General features: G+C 45.3%; 1 protein-coding gene across 12 annotated transcripts in view; it reads left to right on the top strand.

Moving 5' to 3' along the window:
• The window catches only part of RALY (RALY heterogeneous nuclear ribonucleoprotein), an 80,038-nt gene that overhangs the window by 17,888 nt on the left and 42,771 nt on the right, over window positions 1-19,379 (top strand). For 2 of the 12 annotated variants that reach the window (XM_081832967.1, XM_081832969.1), the window contains exons 2-3: window positions 16,857-16,939; window positions 18,533-18,623. The exons of 7 other annotated variants lie outside the window; for them this stretch is intronic. The gene's annotated coding sequence lies outside the window, so the exon portion shown is untranslated. Of the gene's footprint in view, window positions 1-12,067; window positions 12,092-16,856; window positions 16,940-18,532; window positions 18,624-19,379 lie in introns of those variants that run through there. 3 more of the 12 variants (XM_081832964.1, XM_081832965.1, XM_081832966.1) reach the window with 2 other exon arrangements.

Here is a 19,379-nt window from a genome sequence, read left to right as displayed (position 1 = left end):
AGCAATGAGGAAGTATAGAGATCAGGCCCTACCACCTGCTCCACCCATCATCCCCTTGGCTAGAAATCCTGCTATAGAGCGTGCTAAGTGCCAGCCTAAAGGAAATCTCTCCTGTCTTTTCTACCTTTTTTCTTTCTTCTTTCCTTCCCTTCTCCCTATCTCTTGTAACCTACTTGCCTTTTATTTTTGTTTTTTTCCCCAACCTTTTCTCTTTCATCTTCCCATTTCTCCAGTCCTCCCCCCCTTTTTTAAACTTTGTTGTTTACCTTTCTCTACCTACTTTATTCTTTCTTGCCCTCTTTCCCAAGTTACCCAGGAAATCCAGTCCTTTGAGTTGAGATGTGAATCAGCTATACAATATTTAACTCCAAATAAACACCTCCCCTTGTGAAGCTGAGAAATAATCGTGGCATAATTGCTTCTTATATGTCTGTCGTGTTTTATTGGCATTGACTTTTTTTTAACCTGCCACGATGCTGGGGGGCGTGTTACCATTTTTCTTTTTTTTTTTAGTAGTTGTCATAATGTCATTTTTAATGAGAAATTTCTGCAGACAGGCCTGCCCTTGAGTGGTACGAGCCTTCAGGCAAAGCTAGGGCTGGATGAGTCAGATATACTCATGGATCTGTTTTCTTATGCATACAAGTGTCTAGGCCACACACACTCCCTCCTGTCCCTACAAGTTCATATGTTTTGCAATACATAGACACAAAATTGAGTCACAAAGGTGCACACATTGCTTCCTTTCCATACAAATCCGTATTATCTCCCTTACATCTTCAGGTTATCTACTTCCTCCTCCTGCCATGTACCCACACATTTATCCTCCAATATTCCCTGTCCACTCTTCTCTAACCAGGTGCTCAGAATTGTATGTGTTACGGAGGTACCTGCAAGCCTCAGACACCACAGTTTCCTTACATATCCACACAAGGCCTCCCCTGTACACAGACAACATCTCCGCATGCCCCATGTCTCAAACTCAGTACCACACCATTTCCCACAATTCCCTGCTATCCCCTCCTTGGGTATTTCTAATCTTCATAAGAGACATTTTAGTTTCAAACTAGTTTTGAAAGGAAATGTCTTTGCCGACAGCCACACTAGTGGACCGTTAGAAGTCTGAACCATTTATGACAGATACTTCTGAGGCCTCTAGAATAACCTTGTTATGGTTGGGTCAGACAACAGAGGGTTGCTTCTAAATGGCACTATTATGACGCAAGGTGGATTTGAACCTAGCTGCAAACTGGTCCTGTGATTTCAGGGTTCACTTTTATTGGAAGATGATCATCTACTTAGCAAAAGAGACAGAGCCACTGCATATGTTCCATATCAGGTTCTCTGGGGTGGGGCCTAGAAAACTATATTTTTAACAAGTTCCCAGAGTCCTTCTGTTGTGTAGCCAGGTTGGGAAGCAATTATCAAGATCTTTTTTGTACCATATTGGACAGATTCTTTTCTGGACCTCAGCTTTCTCACCTATAATACAACAAAGCTCATGCTCGTAAAGGACCCTTTCAGCTCTAAAATTTTATGCTGCTTTATGATGAGTTCAGTCTGGTATTCTTTTCTACCACAGAAGTGGTGGTTCTCTGGGTCTACCCTGGGCAGAGCATTTCAGGCTTTGGCCAGAGGCCAGCAGAGGCAGCCTAGGCCCTGACCTTCTGTCAGAAGCACTGACACAGGTCCTAATTAGAAATGGATCGATAATGGGCCTGCAGCCAGGCCTGGGGAGCCTGGGAGGAGGCTATAGGAGTGCTCCTAGCGAAGGAGAATCTGATTCCCATGAAGTGGCTCTGGTTATACTGGTCGACACAACAGTCCCTCTTCCCCTGGACCAGGCAGGCAGGGCTGCCCTGAGCAAACAGAAATGGTTACCTTGTATCCCCCTTTGATGTCTTTTCCTCACCTCTGTCAACTTACAAACATAATATGATGCTAGGTACATAGTACAGGTGCCTTCTTCAGATGGAAAAGTCATTTATTGAATACCTACTGAGTGTTAAATACTGGTTTAAAGCCCCTTTGTATGTTTCTCCTACTGTAACCTACTGGGATAGGTCTGAAAAGGAAGCTGAAGCTCAGAGAAGTGAAATGACTTGGCTGTTCTATGTCACATTGCATGTTCTTTATTGTACTACATTACAACATTTCTGAGCATTTGCAGCACAGATTCCAAGCTGATGAAGTGCTTTCTACCAGGGCCATCCTTTATCTTTCCGCAGATTGAACTGGAGCTCAGGCCCTCTCCCTGGAGCTCTTCAAAGACTGGAGGAAATTCTTTAAAATCATTGATGAAGAGGATGGGGGGAGATGCTCTGCTTGCTTTTGCTTTCTCATCTCCTTTCCAAGGTCCTTAAGGAATAAGCAGGCTCTCATGGGAGAGATCAATCATCATTTGGGATCAATGGGAGGACTTCCTCCTGCATGGAGTGCAAAGTCAGGTTTCTAAACTGGCCCTGTGCAAGGAGGGGGAAGGAACTCGTGACTGGGTATTTGTAGGCATTGTAGTCCGTGAGGGCTTAACATGCTTAGCTACCAGTTGTGGTCAGACCCAATTGCCCCTGTTGTTGGTCATTCAGCAAGTATTTATTGAGTATTTCCGACGTGTCAGGGCTTGTGCTAGTGCCTAAGGATTCCCATATGAAGATCCAGTCTCTGCCATGAAAGACTTCACAATCTAGCATCAAGAGTCAAACAAGGAAACAAACCACAGTATTCTGTGTATGCCTTAATGGAGGCATGTGCAAGGGAATCTGGGATTACAGGCACGAAGGAGAGCTTTCCTGGGGAAGATAACTTTGATTTGTGCTTTGAAGGAAGAGGAAAAGTTGAGGCAGGCAAGGCAAGGAGGGTCGCTCTAGACTAGGGAATTAGCACAGAGAAAAGCATAAAAATGTGACCAGGAACTCCTGACATTAATGCATTCCCTAACATGTAGCAAATCAGATTGTCAGCCCTAAGCTCGTGCCCCTTGCCAGACTTGGGGCTGTAATAGTAGCTGCTGAATGGCAGTAATACAGGAGCAGGAGTTGGGGAGAAGGAGGTAGATTTATTAGCAGATGCTGACTGAAACTTAGTTTCAGGGAGGGAACTAAGGAAGAGAGCTGAAGAGCTTTCTCTGTCCTCCGGGCCAAGCCTGCACAGGTGTGTGCTCAGCGTTCTGGGCAGTGTTTTGAAAGCTCATCTGGCCCAGGCACATGGCTTCACTTCTCCCATGGCAAAATCCTTTGCTCCACTCAGCCTGCCCCTCCTTTCTGTGTTCTTTCAAAAAAAGAAATTAATGGAATCTGTTCAAAATACCCCTGAAATGAAATTACATTTTTAACTCTAATTACCCTAATTAAAATTTGACAGCAGTAATCCTGGAATGGCAGATATGCTAAGTACCCCATGCCTGTGACAAGCTCACTTACCCAGATGGAATGTTGTTCCGTTCTGGGCTTAGGAGAAAAATTCTTTGTGTATTTGTTTTGTTTTTTTCCCATCAGCAATTTAGTCTTTGACCTCATAGCTTCCCCGAGCTAGGATAGCCATACTTGTGGGCTATAGGCTTGCCCAGGACCTTTAGTCTCAGTAGAGATCCCTTTGCAGAGGTGATGCTCCTGATGATTCTTACCACATATTTTGAGTTTCCTCTTCATTTGAGGTTGGACTGCATGCCCTGAGCCTTTCCCTGGGTGAAATCCCCTGCCTTCAGGACCAGGGATCTGTGCTTGTTAGAAGGCTGTCTCCTGATCTAGGGCTAAATATGTGTCTGGGATCAGTTTATGGCTGATATTAAGGATACAGTTTGAGGTCAGGGGCAGAGGTTTGAAAATAAGATCCCTCTTTTCACATATCTGAGCACAGGCTAGAACCACCTAGTAAAATGTTTGGTCTTAACCAGTTACCTGGCCAATCCCAAGGAATACAAAAGGGAGGTGGGGGGCAGTTCTTGAAGCCGACTGAAGGCTCTGTTGATGCTGTGAGTATTCTGTTAGAAACAAAGGTCCCCATGTTCTAGTGACCTTAAAAGGGCCTAGAAACCAAGCCTGTTCAGTCAGCGGAGACTGGGTGCTATGTTAGGTACTGCAAAGGATACAGAGTTGACTATGACACAGTGCTTGCCCCTATGAGGCTGACAGTTGTGGGGGAGTGGGGAGGCGGTGGTGGGTGAGGGACAGCCATATACAGAGGGCTAATTAAGGCAAGCAAGGACTTTTCACAGGTGTTGCCATTTGAACTTGTCCCTGAATAGGTATTATTGACAGAGGAATGGAGGGCATTGCGGGTGTCAGGGAATAGCAGGGGGGAAAGGTAGGAAGTTGCCGGGTGATAGTCTGCTGTAATTGGAGTACAATGTGCAGGGGAATGATATGGTAGAGGGTGGGGGTAGAGTTTAAACTTTATCTTGTAGGCAAAGGGGATCCATGGTACAGGGCTTGCCATATGAGTGTGCATGATGGATTGGGAGACAGGTTGATTAGAGACAGTAGATTAGTTAGAACAGGTGTCAGCAAACCATGGCCTGTGGGCTGAATCCAGTCTGCTGCCTCTTTGCATAAAATTGTACTGCGGTACAGCACACTTGTTTGTTCCTCTCTGAGTGTTTTCATAGTACAGTGGCAAAGTTGGAATACTACAGAGACTGCTGTAGCCCACAAAACCTAAAATATTTACTATCTGGCCCGATACAGAAAAAGTTCGCTGGCCTCTGAGTTAGAAGGTAATTATGAAAGTTCTGTAAGAGACTAGGCCTGAAATGAATTGGAGGTTTCCCAAATGAGACTTTTCAGAAGGGACGGCATGATTTAGCAGAAGTCACTAGCCCTGCCCACCTCTCAAAACTTTATAAAGGTCAAATTTGCTGAAAGTTACCATGGTCACAAAAGGACACAGGATACCAACAAGTCCTGGTTTGCCCTTATTAGCTGTGTGACCTTGGACAAATCACTTAACTTGTCAGAAGTTCAGGTGAATATGGTAAATAGGACAAAGAATTCTTCCACTTGGTGCAGAGCTCTGCCACTTCTCTGTGCTTCACTTGCAGTTTATAAGTCTGAGCTCCCTCTAATGGAAAAGACACATATCCTCAAATCTGGAACATAGTTTGAGTTGAGAAGTTGGGGATGGGTGGGCAAGAGGGTTTTGATCACCCAGAGTAGCTGCTTTTGTGGGAGAGGGGCTCATGATTCTTTGAGGACACTGTTTACCCTTTTTCTTCCTTAACTGCTCACACTTGTTTTAGCCACATTGAACTTCTGCCCTTCAGCTTCCAGAGCATATTAGGCCTCTGTAAAACCAAAGGCTAGATTTATTTCTCAGTTCCCTCTCCCAGCCAGAAACTGCATAAGTACCACTTGACATCCCTTATGAGTTGCTCCCTGTCACTACACTGTATCCCCTATGCCTCCCCTTTTTCTAGAACATTGTGCATCTGCTCTATAGGATAGAAAAAAACACTAGATGGGGAGACTGCAGTGGTGGGTTCCAGACTTACTTCCCTTTAGCTTACTATGTGACCTCGGCCCCTTTGTTTCATGTCTCTGGACCTTCTGTAGGCTCCAGTACAGATGACTTTAGCCACTTCTTGGAATTTGAGATTTCTTCTCTAAGACCCCAACTTCAGAGCACACCTTCCCTCACCCCCCTCCCCCATGTTCCCTCCCTCCTTGCAATCTAAAATATTAGTATATTCCCACACTTCATCTACTTGAAATTCATTGCCTTTGACTGTGAGGAAAGTAGTCCTATCTCTAGCTGTTTTTACTGGCAGGTCCCAGGACCTGGCACTCAGTCTAATTACCGGAGTGGAACAGGCTCTGGAGGTCAGGTCCATGTGGTCCTAGAGGTTCAGCAAGGCATGGTGTCTCTAGGATGGGCAGTCTAGTTCAGTACAGGCAAACACTTGGCCCTGGGCATCCATGATACAGTAGAGGAAGGTGCTGATCCAGGCAATTTATGGACTTTTTCCTATTTATCTCACAACTCTGAGATCGGCGATATTATCCCTATTTTACAGACAGTGGGAACTTAGTTTTAGAGGATCATTCAGTAGACAGTGACTGACTCATCGAAGTTATGGGGAAACAAATATTCCTTGTTCCCAAGTAGGGGAGAGTGATAGAGGACAGAGACAGGTAAACAGTGATGAGAGCTCTAAGAGGATACACAAGAGCAGTTAAGGAGCAGTGCCTAAGGATATGCAGTGTAGGTGACAGAGCCAGGGCTCAAACCCAGGTCTGTCTGCATGCTATTTCCACCGTACCATGCTGCCTTCCCTGCCGAAGGGTAGGGGGGGCAGCAAACTCAAGTGCAGGTTCAGGTTCCTAGGCAGTGTCTGGAGAGTGGCAACCGATGGGGAAATCTGGCCTGGGATTCAGAGCTAGGCTTTAGTCCTTGGAGGGCCTGAGTTGTTAGGTGACTAAGGCAGGGGTTACCACATGGACTTAGGCCCATTTATAGAATAGTCACATGATTTTGTGACCTCTAGAAGGTGAAGTCTGGTGGTCAGCACTGGCAGTGGCCTGGAATAGCACAGGGAGCCCAGTGTCAACTCTGTGGTAGCAAATAGGGAGAAGGCGTTGATATCCAGGCCCTGTGGGTAGGGGATGGAGGTTGCAGCTAAGACTGATTTAAATATTTCCTGCCTGGAGTCAGAATTAGTTCAAGGACTGGATTGGAGTTGCTGATTCCTACTTGAAATGATAGAGCTAGGATAGACAGTGAGAGGGAAAGGAAAGAGGTTTTAGAGGCTGACAGGAGCTGGTTTTCAGGCTGAAAAAATAAGCCTTGTTAGATTCTACAAATTATTCCAGCCTAAAACCTTGAGCCGTTTTCTTCTCAATGCAGCCCTTGCAAGTGCTGGCTCTTCCCAGAGACCCTGTCTTCCTTTTTTTTTGACCGGGGCTATCCAGGCAGGCCGTGGCTAGCTCTAGGCTGTAACATCCTTCACTCCTGCTGCTTCACCATGGGTCCTCTCCTCTGAAGCTTCCTAGATTCAGTTTCTTCATCTGTGACATACGAGGATTGGACTAGCAAGACTGAGGTCCAAGTGTACTATCCTCAGGACCTCCTTTAGCCACCAGACCAGAAGTTCATTTTTAAGGCTAACTTTGGATCCCACCCTTGGTATTTGTAGTCTGCACGTAACTGAACTGAATCCCAGCTAAAATGTACAGATTCTTTTTTTTTTTTTTTTAGATTTTAAAATTCTTTAAAATTTTTTGACAGAGAGAGAGAGACAGCGAGAGAGGGAACGCAAGCAGGGGGAGTGGGAGAAGCAGGCTTCCCGCCGAGCAGGGAGTCCGATGTGGGACTCGATCCCAGGACCCTGGAATCATGACCTAAGCCGAAGGCAGACGCTTAACGACTGAGCCATCCAGGAGCCCCCAAATGTACAGATTCTTTTTTTGCCTGACCACCTACTTGAGATTTTAATTTTGGGGTAAAATTGGCATTATATCTGGGGTAAAATTGGCATTGGTGCTGGGATCCTGCCTTTCCATCCCAGAACTGAGATTCTTGGGGCTGAGTCCCTATCTACAGAACATTGTTGTTGCCTTTTTTTTTTTTTTTAAAGATTTTATTTATTTAGTTGTCAGAGAGAGAGAGCACAAGCAGGGGGAATGGCAGGCAGAGCAGGCAGAGGGAGAAGCAGACTCCCGCCAAGCAAGGAGCCCGATGCGGGACTCGATCCCAGGACCCTGGGATCACGATCTGAGACGAAGGCAGCCCCCTTTACCGACTGAGCCACCCAGGCGTCCCTGTTGTTGCTTTTTAAGTACCTATTCAAAACCATTATGTGTAGGGGTGCCTGGGTGGCTCAGTTGGATAAGCATCTGACTCTTGATTTCTGCTCAGGTCATGATGTCGGGGTCGTGAGATTGAGCCCTGTGTCTGGCTCCACACGGACCTTGGAGCCTGCTTAAGATTCTCTCTTCCTCTCCCCCGCCCTCACCCCCACTCAGATGCTTGCATATGTTCTTTCTGTAAAAACAAAACAAAAAACAAAACCAGTATGTGAACTTGATACTTGGAGTTCCTGGCTCCACATTGAGGACACTTCCAAAGTCATTCTGTACTGTAGAAGTCTGGATGATGTGGGAAGTGTCCTGATTGGGAGTAGGAATCTGGCCCTTTCATGGACTTCCTTCTGTGACTTTGGACAGATCCTCTTGCCACTCTGGTCTGCCTTTTCTAAAATGGTGGGGCCTTTTCCAGCTCTGGTCTCATCGGGGACAGAAAGCCATCGTCTACACAGTTCAGTTGCAGAGGCACTGTCTGGCCCAAGCTTTGGTGTGTGGGTTACAGATTATAAAACCTTAGATTCTCCCTTCCAGCTAGGGAGGTGGGGAGGGGAACCATCCAACTGTCTCATTAGCGTGGAGAAAAGAAAACAGTAATTACTGGTGCCTCCCTTGATGATTCCTGCAGGGTTGGTTCTTCTAGGGAAGGAGGAGGGGGAAACTGGAGACAGCTTCAGCTGAGGAAGGAGAAGTGCTGTTAGCTGTTAAGAAAATTCAGAGGCAAGAAATGATTGTCTTGCGCATCTGTTGTATTCTCTGGACATTCCTCCAGGCAGCCTAGAGACTGCCTGGATTGAGTTTCATCTATTTATGGCATAAATAATGTTCTCATACACGGACATGGACTAAGCTCAAGAGCCCTAACGTCACCTGTCAGTAAGAAACCAGCTGCCCTTGAGGGCCTCCTTTTGTGATATGCTGAGCATCCTGACACCTGTCTTTGCTGGGGAGTAGAGGAGGGTTTTACTGAGCTATTTTGTGACCTGGCTGCATTTTTATGATATTGTGAGTCATCTTTTTAGCCCCAATGGAAACCACAGCCAGTTGGTTAATTATGCCTGGGCATAAGCAGCCACACAATAGAGTCAGTCACAAGAGTCAAGGTCAGGTATCCTTGTGAGTGGGAGGAGTCTGGTAGAACTGTAAGACCGTGGGTTTAGGGGCGCCTGGGTGGCTCAGTCGTTAAGCGTCTGCCTTCGGCTCAGGTCATGATCCCGGGGTCCTGGGATCGAGCGCCGCATCGGGCTCCTTGCTCTGAGGGAAGCCTGCTTCTCCCTCTCCCACTCCCCCTGCTTGTGTTCCCTCTCTCGCTGTGTCTCTGTCAAATAAATAAATAAAATCTTAAAAAAAAAAAAAAAAAAAAGAAGACCATGGGTTTGGTCAAGCGGGGAAAAGCAGGCCTCACAAGGATTGAGGCAGTTCATTTTGAGGCCAAGAGGTTAGGGTGTAGCTGGAAAAGAACTAACAAATAAATTGACAAGCATGGCTCCTAGGACAAAGGCTTTTTGCTCAGTGGCTAATCTTATATTCCCTGCTGGATGTGGGCAGTTGTGCACCCTCAAGTGCTGATCAGAGCAGAAGTGGGTTTGAGGCCACCTGCAGGTGAGCCCTGTCTGATTGTACTTGGAGCTGTTATCCTATGATTATTTCCTGGTGCTGCTCATTCTTGCCTTGGTTGCCACCCCAGAGTCCTAGAGAACCCAACTTCTATTTTCCTTCCCCTCTCCAGAGGAAAATACCACTTTTTTTTCAGTCTTCCGGTAGGTCTTGGAGAGTCTTCTTTAAACAGCAAGGGTTCGATAGGGACATGCTGTTTAAAAAAAAATTTTTTTTTTGGTTTACAAATGTAGGAGATGATTTCTTCTATCAAAATCTTTCCTTAGCCCCCTGAAGCACTCCCTTTTCTTGTCCCAGGCCTTTTGCTTGGTTCCCCACCCTCCCAAAAGCCTTTGATGTCTAGGACTCACTTCTTCCCCAGATCTTCTCTTAATTCATTTCCTGGCTCCTTTCCCCTAGTTGCAAGCTGTAGTTCCTGGTTTCTGTGTACTCCTGTAGAACTTGTTCTGGATGATGATGATGATGATGATGATGATGATGATGATGGTGGTGGTGGTGGTGGTGGTGGTGGTGGTGGTGGTGGTGGTGGTGGTGATGTTGTTGTTGTTGTTGTTGTTGTTGTTGGAATGCTCCAAAATAATGGCCTGACCTAAGGGAATGAGTGCTTCTTTTCATACTGACTTGTGGTCATCTGGGCCATAATAAAGTGCTTCCCAGAAATAGAGACAATTTGCACATGCAGGACACAGTACATACTGAGTCTTGTAAAGGTGTTCCTAGCATTGTGTTCCCTCCCAGTTTTAGGTGTTTTGATCAGGTATTTGAGTTCAGCCCAGGCTGAACCTCTCATGGCTTCTTGACTGTTTGATATAGTCTTAGAACATTATCCTTTTGGGTATGGTATCCAGTCTGGGAATAGTCCCTCTCTCCTCTCTTACTGCAACAACTGGCTGAGAGCCCCTTGGGAAGGTCTGGTAAGCCAAGTCCTGCAAGTCTGGATCTTGATGGTACGCTTGCATTCGACCCCTGCCCATCTTTTTCCCAGGCATGCAAAACCAGTAGTTGCTTCATCACGTACAAAATGGGAGAATTTGTCCATTTCCTAAAATTTTATTATTGGTGCCTATATGTAGTGGCAGGGTCTTCTTATTTTTAAGCATGAGAAAGTACAAGGTATATAGTAGAAAGAACACAGTCTTTGGAGTCAGACCTTGGTTACAGTAAGTTCTGTTTCCTAGCTGTGTGGTATTAGACAAGTTATTTCTCCGAGGCTCAGTTTCCTCTTGTAAGATAGGGATCATTTTATTGACCTCAAAAGGTTATTAGGAATAAATGAAAATAATTAAGGCTTTGGGCATAGGGCATGATACGTAATAGGTAATGGCAAATGTGCATTTCTTTTTTTTCCTCCTAGGCCTTTTTATTGCTTCTGATTCATCCTTTTGTGGTACTTACATGGAATAACAATGGAATAACAATACCTATCATTGAGTCACTTTTGCCAGGCTCTTAGGTGTGGGCTTTCCCATGCTGTCTCATTTATTTTTCCCAATAAAACATTTATGAAACAGGAACCATTTTTTAAAAAATTTATTTTATTTTATTTATTTGACAGAGAGAGAGAGCACAAGCAGGGGGAGCGGCAGGCAGAGGGAGAGGGAGAAGCAGGCTCCCTGCTGAGCAGAGAGCCTGACGTGGGGCTCTGATCCCAGGACCCTGGGATCATGACCTGAGCTGAAGGCACTTAACCAACTGAGCCACCCAGGCGCCCCAAAGCAGGAACCATTTTTAATAAATGAAGGAAACTGAGGCACAGAAGGTCAGTACCTTGCCTAAGGACACAAAGGTAGTTAAGAGACAGAGTAGGATTCAAATCCAGGTGTCTGATTCTAGAGTCTGAGCTCTTCACCACTGAATTGATTATTACTACTTGTTCTTTTCCTGAGCAATATGTGACTTCTAGTGGTTCTTGTTTTCTCTGTACTTGGACCTGTTGGGATTTACATGCATGTGGTTCATGAGTTGTTTTAAGTCTTGGTTGGCGCCTCTCATTTGATGGAGGTACGGACAGTGGCCTGTCTGCCACAGTTCTTCCTAATCCTTTCAGTCAGAGCAGGCCCTTCAACTAAAAGGTGGTATAGCCCTTTTTCTTTCTTTCTTAAGAGACCATCCCCTCATTCTTTCTTTACCATTCATATAAAACCAAATAAATTTACTGTCCTTGCCAGTCTCTTGATCCCTCAAAAGATTCTTCAGAAGAGTAGATGCTGGCTCCCTCATTTTACAGATACGGAAGCTAATGTCCAGGAAGGCAAAAGGACTTGTCCAAGGTCACACAGCGAATCAGAGGTAGAGCTGGAACTAGCTGTTAGGTTTTCTGACTCTTAGCCCAGTGCTTTCTCTACTAATTTAGGAAGAAGGAGAAGTATGAGTGTATAATTTGCAGATCAGACCTAAAGAAGGTTAAGCTGTATTAGGACTCAGGATGTAGAGTTCTGAAGGGACCTTGCTGCCTTCATCCACATCTTCACCACAATTTTTTCACACACATTTGAGGAACTCAGCAGAAAGGGAGTAATTCTTTTTCCCTTAGGGTTCAACAAAACTTTCATGACAGGGAGCTGGGGCGAAGCATCCAGAGGATGTCAGTGTCTCCTCATCCATAAGGAAGGTTGGATTCCCAAGGCTCACTAGCCTGGAATAACCCTTGGAGGAGGGGCAGAGGAGTATCAGAAGAACTGGTATGTCTTCTGACCTCTGCAAGCTTTAGCCTAAACCAGGTGAAGGTTGAGCTGGGGCAGGATAGTGGTTAAGAACTGAGGATTGGAACCCTGAGGAGTTTCATTGTACCTCCTCCTGGTAGATTTAGTCTGGGGTTTTGGACAAGCAGGTTCTCTTCATTTGAAATTTATAAAGAGGAATTCTTTGGCTGCTCTTTAAAAAACAAACAAACAAATCCTTGGTTCTGGTACCAGAAGAGAAACCTTTCCCAAAGTCTGTGCCTCAGACAATTCCTTCCTTTTTGTCTCCTTCCTTACCTTCTCTCCTTTCACCCTTTTCCTCTCCCTCTCTTTTCTCTTATCCGCCCAACTTCCCTTCTTATCCTTTTCTCTCCTCACCTCTCCCCACCTCTCCCTTAACTCCTGAAAACAAGAATGGAAAAAGGGAACCTTCAAACAACAGATTAGTAGATAGCTGGTATTAAAGATGCTGGGGCCAAGAGTCATAATGTGGAGCTTGAGATTTTGGCCTTACTTCTAGACCTCAGAACAAAGGTTCATGGGGAAGGTGCTTATTCACTCATTCATTCACTCACAGTGTCTTCTAAGTATAACCTGCCAGGCTCTGTGTCAGATACTTAGGCTATTCCAGTTAATAAGACCCTAAACCTGCCAATAAAATTACAGTCTTATGGGGAAGACATTAGCAGCAGTAGACCTCCTCCCCTATTCCCCCATTCAAATCACTGGATTTTTTTTTTTTCTAAGTTGTACTTATTTAAGTAATCTCTATACCCAGCATGGGGCTCAAGCTCATGACCCTGAGATCAAGCGCTGAGCTCAAGAGTCTCATGCTCTTCTGACTGAGCCAGCTGGGTGCCCCAAATCATTGGATTTTTAAGGTAGAAAGAACTTTAGAGTTTATCTGGTCCTCTGGATCATAAAGTAAGTAAGTAAACGTATATAGGCTTTGGAGTAAAGTAAAGCAGGCTTGTGTTCAAATCCTAGCTCTGCTACTTACTGGCTGTTTGACCTTAAATGGTACAATTAACCTTGCCCATATTCAGTTACTTTGGATATCAAATGGGCACGCCATCACCTCTTCACAGGGTAGTGTGAGGGTTAACCTCATAACAGCTAGCCCAGTGCTTGGTGCATAGTAGCATGTGTCTTTCTGTCATTCTGCATCAAGGCTTGGCTTAAGTCCTTGCTCCTGTGAAACTTCTGAGGCCACCTCCAGTCAGCCTGATTTCTTCATTTTTACAATACGTGGAGCACTCTTTGTACTGTTGGATCCAGCCTAATATTAGTAGTAGTCCTTTTGCAGGAAGTTCACATAGTCCCACACCCTGGAATGCAAGGAGCCTAAGGATAAGAACTGTTCTTATTCATCCCTGTGCCATCTGTAACCCCTAACTTAGAGCTGTGACCATGACCAACCACGCCCAGGAAGTATTTTTCTTTTCTGTTTTTTTTTTTTTAAAGATTTTATTTATTTATTTATTTGAGACAGAGAGAATGAGAGAGAGAGAGAGAGAGAGAGAGAGCACATGAGAAGGGGGAGGGTCAGAGGGAGAAGCAGGCTCCCTGCCGAGTAGAGAGCCCGATGCGGGACTCGATCCAGGGACTCCAGGATCATGACCTGAGCCGAAGGCAGTCGCTTAACCAACTGAGCCACCCAGGCGCCCCAGGAAGTATTTTTCGATTGATTGGCTAGAAGGCTTCTATAAATATGCTCAGTGTTTTGCAGTGAAAGAAAGAGCTATTAAAGACCTGGCCTGGAATCTCCCATCCTAACTCTTCCCCCACCTCCTCTTCTGTTACTGCAATGATTCTCACAAAATCCCTGTCCTATAATCAGGATGGGGATTGTATCTCCATTTTGTAGAAATCTGAGGCTCAGGTTAGAACCAAGGTCCCTTGTTAGGTGATAGATCCCGAGTAAAGTAAGAGTAGCAAGAATGAGAAGAGAAATCTTAACCGAGTAGGTCTTCATTCTCTGGAACCAGCAGGAATCTTTACAAGAAGGAACAGAGGAACTGGTTTTGAGGCTTAAGCTGATGATGAGGCCAGAGCCAGGTGTAGTCACAGAGATGATTCAAGAATATGACAGAGAGTGGTGAGAAAAAGGGTTCAGGATAACTTTATAGATTTGCTAGGCCTTGGAAGATTAAGAAGGATTTGAATATGTACAAATAGACAGGCATTCCAAGTGTAACAACAGCATGGACAAAAGGATGAGAGCTGGAAAGCCCATGATAGAGGTAAGGCAGATGATGACCAGATGAAGGCATACTTAGCAAAGCTGAGGTGATTGGGAGCCATGACTTTTTTCATTTTTCTTTTCTGAGCAGGGGAGTGGCATTGGGAACATTAGTCTGGCAGTGTGGACTCAGTGGTTAGAGCAGGAAGGGATAGGGGTAGACTACTGAAAGACCAGAGAAGAGGCTACTGTAACAGTCTGTCCTTATAATGTCAGTAAATTTTAAGAAATATTCCAGCCTTGCAGGCAAGAGACAGTGAGATCCTGAATCAAGAGGAAGTTGTCACAGTAGGGAATAAAGAAGAACTGTTTGGATGTAGAGCTCTTAGAACAATAACGAAAAAACGCATGAGGACTTGGCAGTTGTGGGAATGGGGCATGAGGAAAGGAGAGGTTGGAGAGTATGAACATTTAGAGTCTCAGTACTTGGAAGAATGGTTATATCATTTGCTGAACTGTAGAGGAGGAGATGAGTTCAGTTTGTTGACATATTGAATTGGAGGTGCTCATAGTCTATTCCCCTTACTGCTCACCTCCTAGTATCTCTGCCTTTGGCCTATGACGTGGGCCTACAAAGATCCTTCAGTTCCATGTATTTGCTGCTTTGCCTCCGGGCCTGGAGCCCCGCAGAGACCCCTTCACCCATGTCTTGGAACAACTGTCACTCTCTTGTCTGAAATAAGATAGTGCATGTAAGATTCTTAGCCTGGTACCTAGTCTGTTTCAAAGGGTACATTCATCGTTAGTGGCTATTAAATGGCGATTGTCATGGTTATCATCGCTTTCTGCTCACAGTAGCTAGAGATTAGAGAAGTGTGTGGAACCACCCAACTGAGGGACTCAAGAGTCATTCATTTGATATTCAGTAGGAAGCCTGGACTGCAAGTAAATGGAGAGGATTTCAGGCTGGGGGTAATTGAGGCTCTGAGCCATATTGGCTATGACTAGAGAATGTTTCCTTTTTTTTCTTTTGTTTTTCAGAAGTTGATACAGTATGGTTAAGAGGGCAGGGCAAGCTCCAGAGGATGGACTTTCTGGGGTCAAGTCTCAGCTCTGCCTTCTGTTAGCTGTGTGACTTGGGCAAATTTACTTACCTGTGCCTCAATTTCTCTAGTAGTAAAATGGGGAAATAACACAGCAACCTTATAAGATTGTTGTGCAGATTAAATGAGTTAATATAAAAAAGGGTTTACAACAGTGCTTGGCATGTACTACTGTTCTCCTTAACCCTGGAGTCTCCTCTATTTCACATTCCAGGTAAATCTAGCCATTTCTGTTTTTCAACCATCCTCACCAACAGAGGAGGGGATGAGTAAAGAAACCTGAGACCAGTTTTAGAGTGCTTCAGAGTTTGTCCCAACTGGGGTCCGGGTTATCTAAGCTGGAGGAACCTGGCCCAAGATCGAGACAGAGTTGTCTAGATGACCTGAATTCCATTCCCAGTTCTTCTTTGTTAAGATTTTAAGTAATCTCTACACCCAATGTGGGGCTTGAACTCAAAACCCCGAGATGAAGAGTCGCATGCTCTACTAAGCCAGCCAACTGCCCCTCCATTCCCAGTTCTGCCACTGATTTACTTTGACCTTGGGCGAGTCACCTAACCTCTGAGCCTCAGTTTTCTCAGGTGTAAAATAGGGATCGTAATTAATTCCTCCATATGTATTTAGTATCTCATTCTTTATATCACCGCATTCTAGTTACATTGACTTTCTTGTTCCTTTAAGCATAACAAGCTTATTCTTGCCTATGATTGCTGCGGGGTCTTTGTACTTGGTATTCTCCCTCTCTGAAACAGTCTTTCTTCAGATCTTTGCAGCTCTTACTCCCTCACTTCATTCAGGTCTCTTTCTGGTGGTTACCTCTTGGAGAAGGTTTCCCTGATCTTTTTTTTTTTTTTTTTTAATTTTATTTATTTGAGAGAGAGCACGAGCAGGGAGGAGGGGCAGAAGGAGAAGGAGAAGGAGAAGCAGACTCCCTGCTGAGTAGGGAGCCCCATGCGGGGCTCGATCCCAGAACCCTGAGATCATGACCTGAGCTGAAGACAGATGCTTAACCAACTGAGCCACCCAGGTGCCCCAGGTTTCCCTGATCATTTTATCTAAAATAGGCCTCATTCTCACTCCTTGTCATTCTTTCCTCTCTTACTCTGGTTTATTTTTCTTCATAGCACTTAGCATAACTTGAAATAATGTATTTAATTATCAACGTATCTTTTTTTTTTTTTTAAGATTTTATTTATTTGACAGAGAGAGACCCAGCGAGAGAGGGAACACAAGCAGGGGGAGTGGGAGAGGGAGAAGCAGGCTTCCCGCGGAGCAGGGAGCCCGATGCGGGACTCGATCCAGGGACTTCAGGATCATGACCTGAGCCGAAGGCAGACGCTTAACGACTGAGCCACCCAGGCACCCAATCAACCTATCTTTTGCAAAGATGCGAGACATGTGAGAGCAGGAACTTGGAATGCCTGTGCTGACCTAAGTTCATGCCTGTCAGGACCCTAACTGACTTCTCTCTCTGTTTTAGGTGAACCTTGTTCCCAGAGGCAGCTGGTACTGACCCTGTGACCCAAAAGAGAAAATTGTGGGCTGAGCTCAGCCTTGGTACTGGTGAGTGAGGGTCTTGGGCAAACTCTGGGCAAGCTTGGGCCAAGATACAGGGTAATTAGTTTGGGGCTTATTTTTATCTTTAGTACAGGTAACTTCTAGGCTGTTAACTCTCCTACTCCATGTCTGAGAGACTAGCATAGGCAGGCTCCTCTACTGGGGGGAGAATTGAACTTGGCTTTCTTGGAACTGCCATAAGATGGTTTGGGATCATTTGCGGTGAATAAGGCAAAGCAGGCTCAATTCCTTCTGGCTTCTGCCAGCTGCTTTGTCTTGGAAGTTATCTTGGACCTGGTAGCTAAGCGCATTCTCCTATAAACTCTCTTAACATGACCTCATAGCCCTTAGAAATTTTCCTGATTGCAGTCTTGACTGTGACCTACCAAGCCCCTAGGTCAACTTCAGAAACCAGTTTTATCAGTCCTGGAAAATGTGGTTATGAATGGTGGTGAGGATGGAATGAAAGAGCTGGGGCTGTGTGAAAGGGAAGTCAGGGGAAACTTAGAGGGAAAACCATAGATAGTAAGATGGGAAGGGAGATCAACACATTAAGTACCAATTGTGTTATGGGTCTCATTTAATCTAGGCAAAACCCCATTTTATGGCTGAGGGAATTGAGGCTCCGGAAGCTCCAATAATTTGCCTGAGGTTCGCATCTGAGAATCTTTTTTTTTTAAAGATTTTATTTATTGAGAGAGAATGAGAGAGAGAGAGCACATGAGAAGGGGGAGGGTCAGAGGGAGAAGCAGACTCCCCGCCAAGCAGGGAGCCCGATGCAGGACTCGATCCAGGGACTTCAGGATCATGACCTGAGCCGAAGGCAGTCGCTTAACCAACTGAGCCACCCAGGCGCCCCCGCATCTGAGAATCTTTAAAGCTGGTGTTAGATCTGGTCAGTCTATTGTAAATACCATTGCTCTCCCTGACTTGGCAGGCTTTCCTTGGACTGCTAATCTCCCTGGAATCCTGATTTTTCTTAGAAGGTTCAAGAAGACAGACCTCCTTAGGGATTCAGGAAGGAGGTCTAGTTATTTGAGGGGCCCAGCAGGGCAGGCAGGAGTTGGGGGTCCTTTCTGAGGCAGTGGCATTTCTAGTGAGGGAGCCAAGAGGCTGATAGAGTTTTCTAGCAGTTAGAGGCCCAGGCTCAATATAACTAGAAGGAGAAGAAAACACCTGTAACACTTGAGATACTGTAAACACTTGGGCCAGCAGAGATAGGGACCTAGACAGCTGGACTGGGGTTGGGAAACCTGGATTTTTATCTTCTTTCTCAACATTTGTCCTTGGACAAACTCCCCTCCCCTATTTAGAAAATTGGAATGCTTCCCCGCACCCCCACATGTCTATTGTATGTATACCAGCCTGCAGGATGTTGTAGAGAATCAAATGAGAAATGCATGTTGGAAAGCTCTGTGAATTGTAAAGCACCATGACTGAAATGAGAGAAAGTGAGAAGAAAGCATTATAAGTATCCCTGGCACCTTAGTCCCTGACCTGTTTGCTACTCCACTCCCCAAAGGGAAAAGGGAAGGTTTTGCTTTGGAAATTTGTGCTGTCAGTCTTCTTCCATGCCCTTTTTTTCCTCCTCTTGTGCAGATTCTCCCTGAAGCTCAATCTTTCCACAAAGGAAGGGATTCCAAGGCACAGAAACAAAGCCAGGCAGCATAGGCAGCATGATTTGCAGCAGGTGGGTTGCAGAGTGCAGGTTTAAATGCACTCACACTGCCTGGCTCCCAGGCCACTGCTAGCACAGATATTAAAGCACTTTTCAAGGGCCCATCCCCAGCATGTGTCTGCACTCACTAATTCCACATAGATCTTGCCTTGTTTCCTACTGTCCTCTCAGAAGAGGAAGGCTGTTCCTATTTTGGCCTTAAGTACCCTGCCCATCTCCATCCCTCACCCTCCCAACTACTAGTGGAAAAGGCACTTATACTATGGCCTCATAATCTTGTCAGAGGCCATGGTCATCCAGTTTTCCCACCATCTCTCTCTTGCCCTTGGCCAGTGATCTAGGCCACTCTCTTTACATTCTCTAACAGTGACATTTTGTTCTTCCTTCTTTGTGAAGGTGTACAGAGGGGTCTGTCCCCAACCTGGTGCTCTTGGAATCCACATTAGCCAACCTTCCCTCCTACTCTGAATCTCCAGGCTCTTGCTGCCACCTCTTATTGTCTGGTTAACCTAAGTTCTGTAGCTTCTGGCTTTCCCATGGCCTGGGTGCCCAGCTTGGACCTTACTGTTTTTGTACCAGCTGCCCTCTGAAGAAGTTCCATCATTGATTGTTTCAAAATATGAATGATTCCATGTAAAAAAGTATCTTGCTTATTTATCTAACATACTCAAGTTTCTACTAAAAACAAATTTCAACTAAAAAGAAGGAAGCAAAGCATTGTCATCCTTAAGCCCTTGCACAGCACTAATTTATTTCTATTTTTATATG

The sequence above is a fragment of the Leptonychotes weddellii genome, chromosome 10, assembly GCF_054177405.1.
Source record: "Leptonychotes weddellii isolate Sample4059 chromosome 10, ASM5417740v2, whole genome shotgun sequence".
NCBI classification, from domain to species: domain Eukaryota; kingdom Metazoa; phylum Chordata; class Mammalia; order Carnivora; family Phocidae; genus Leptonychotes; species Leptonychotes weddellii.
This window is presented reverse-complemented; position numbering and strand designations above follow the sequence as displayed.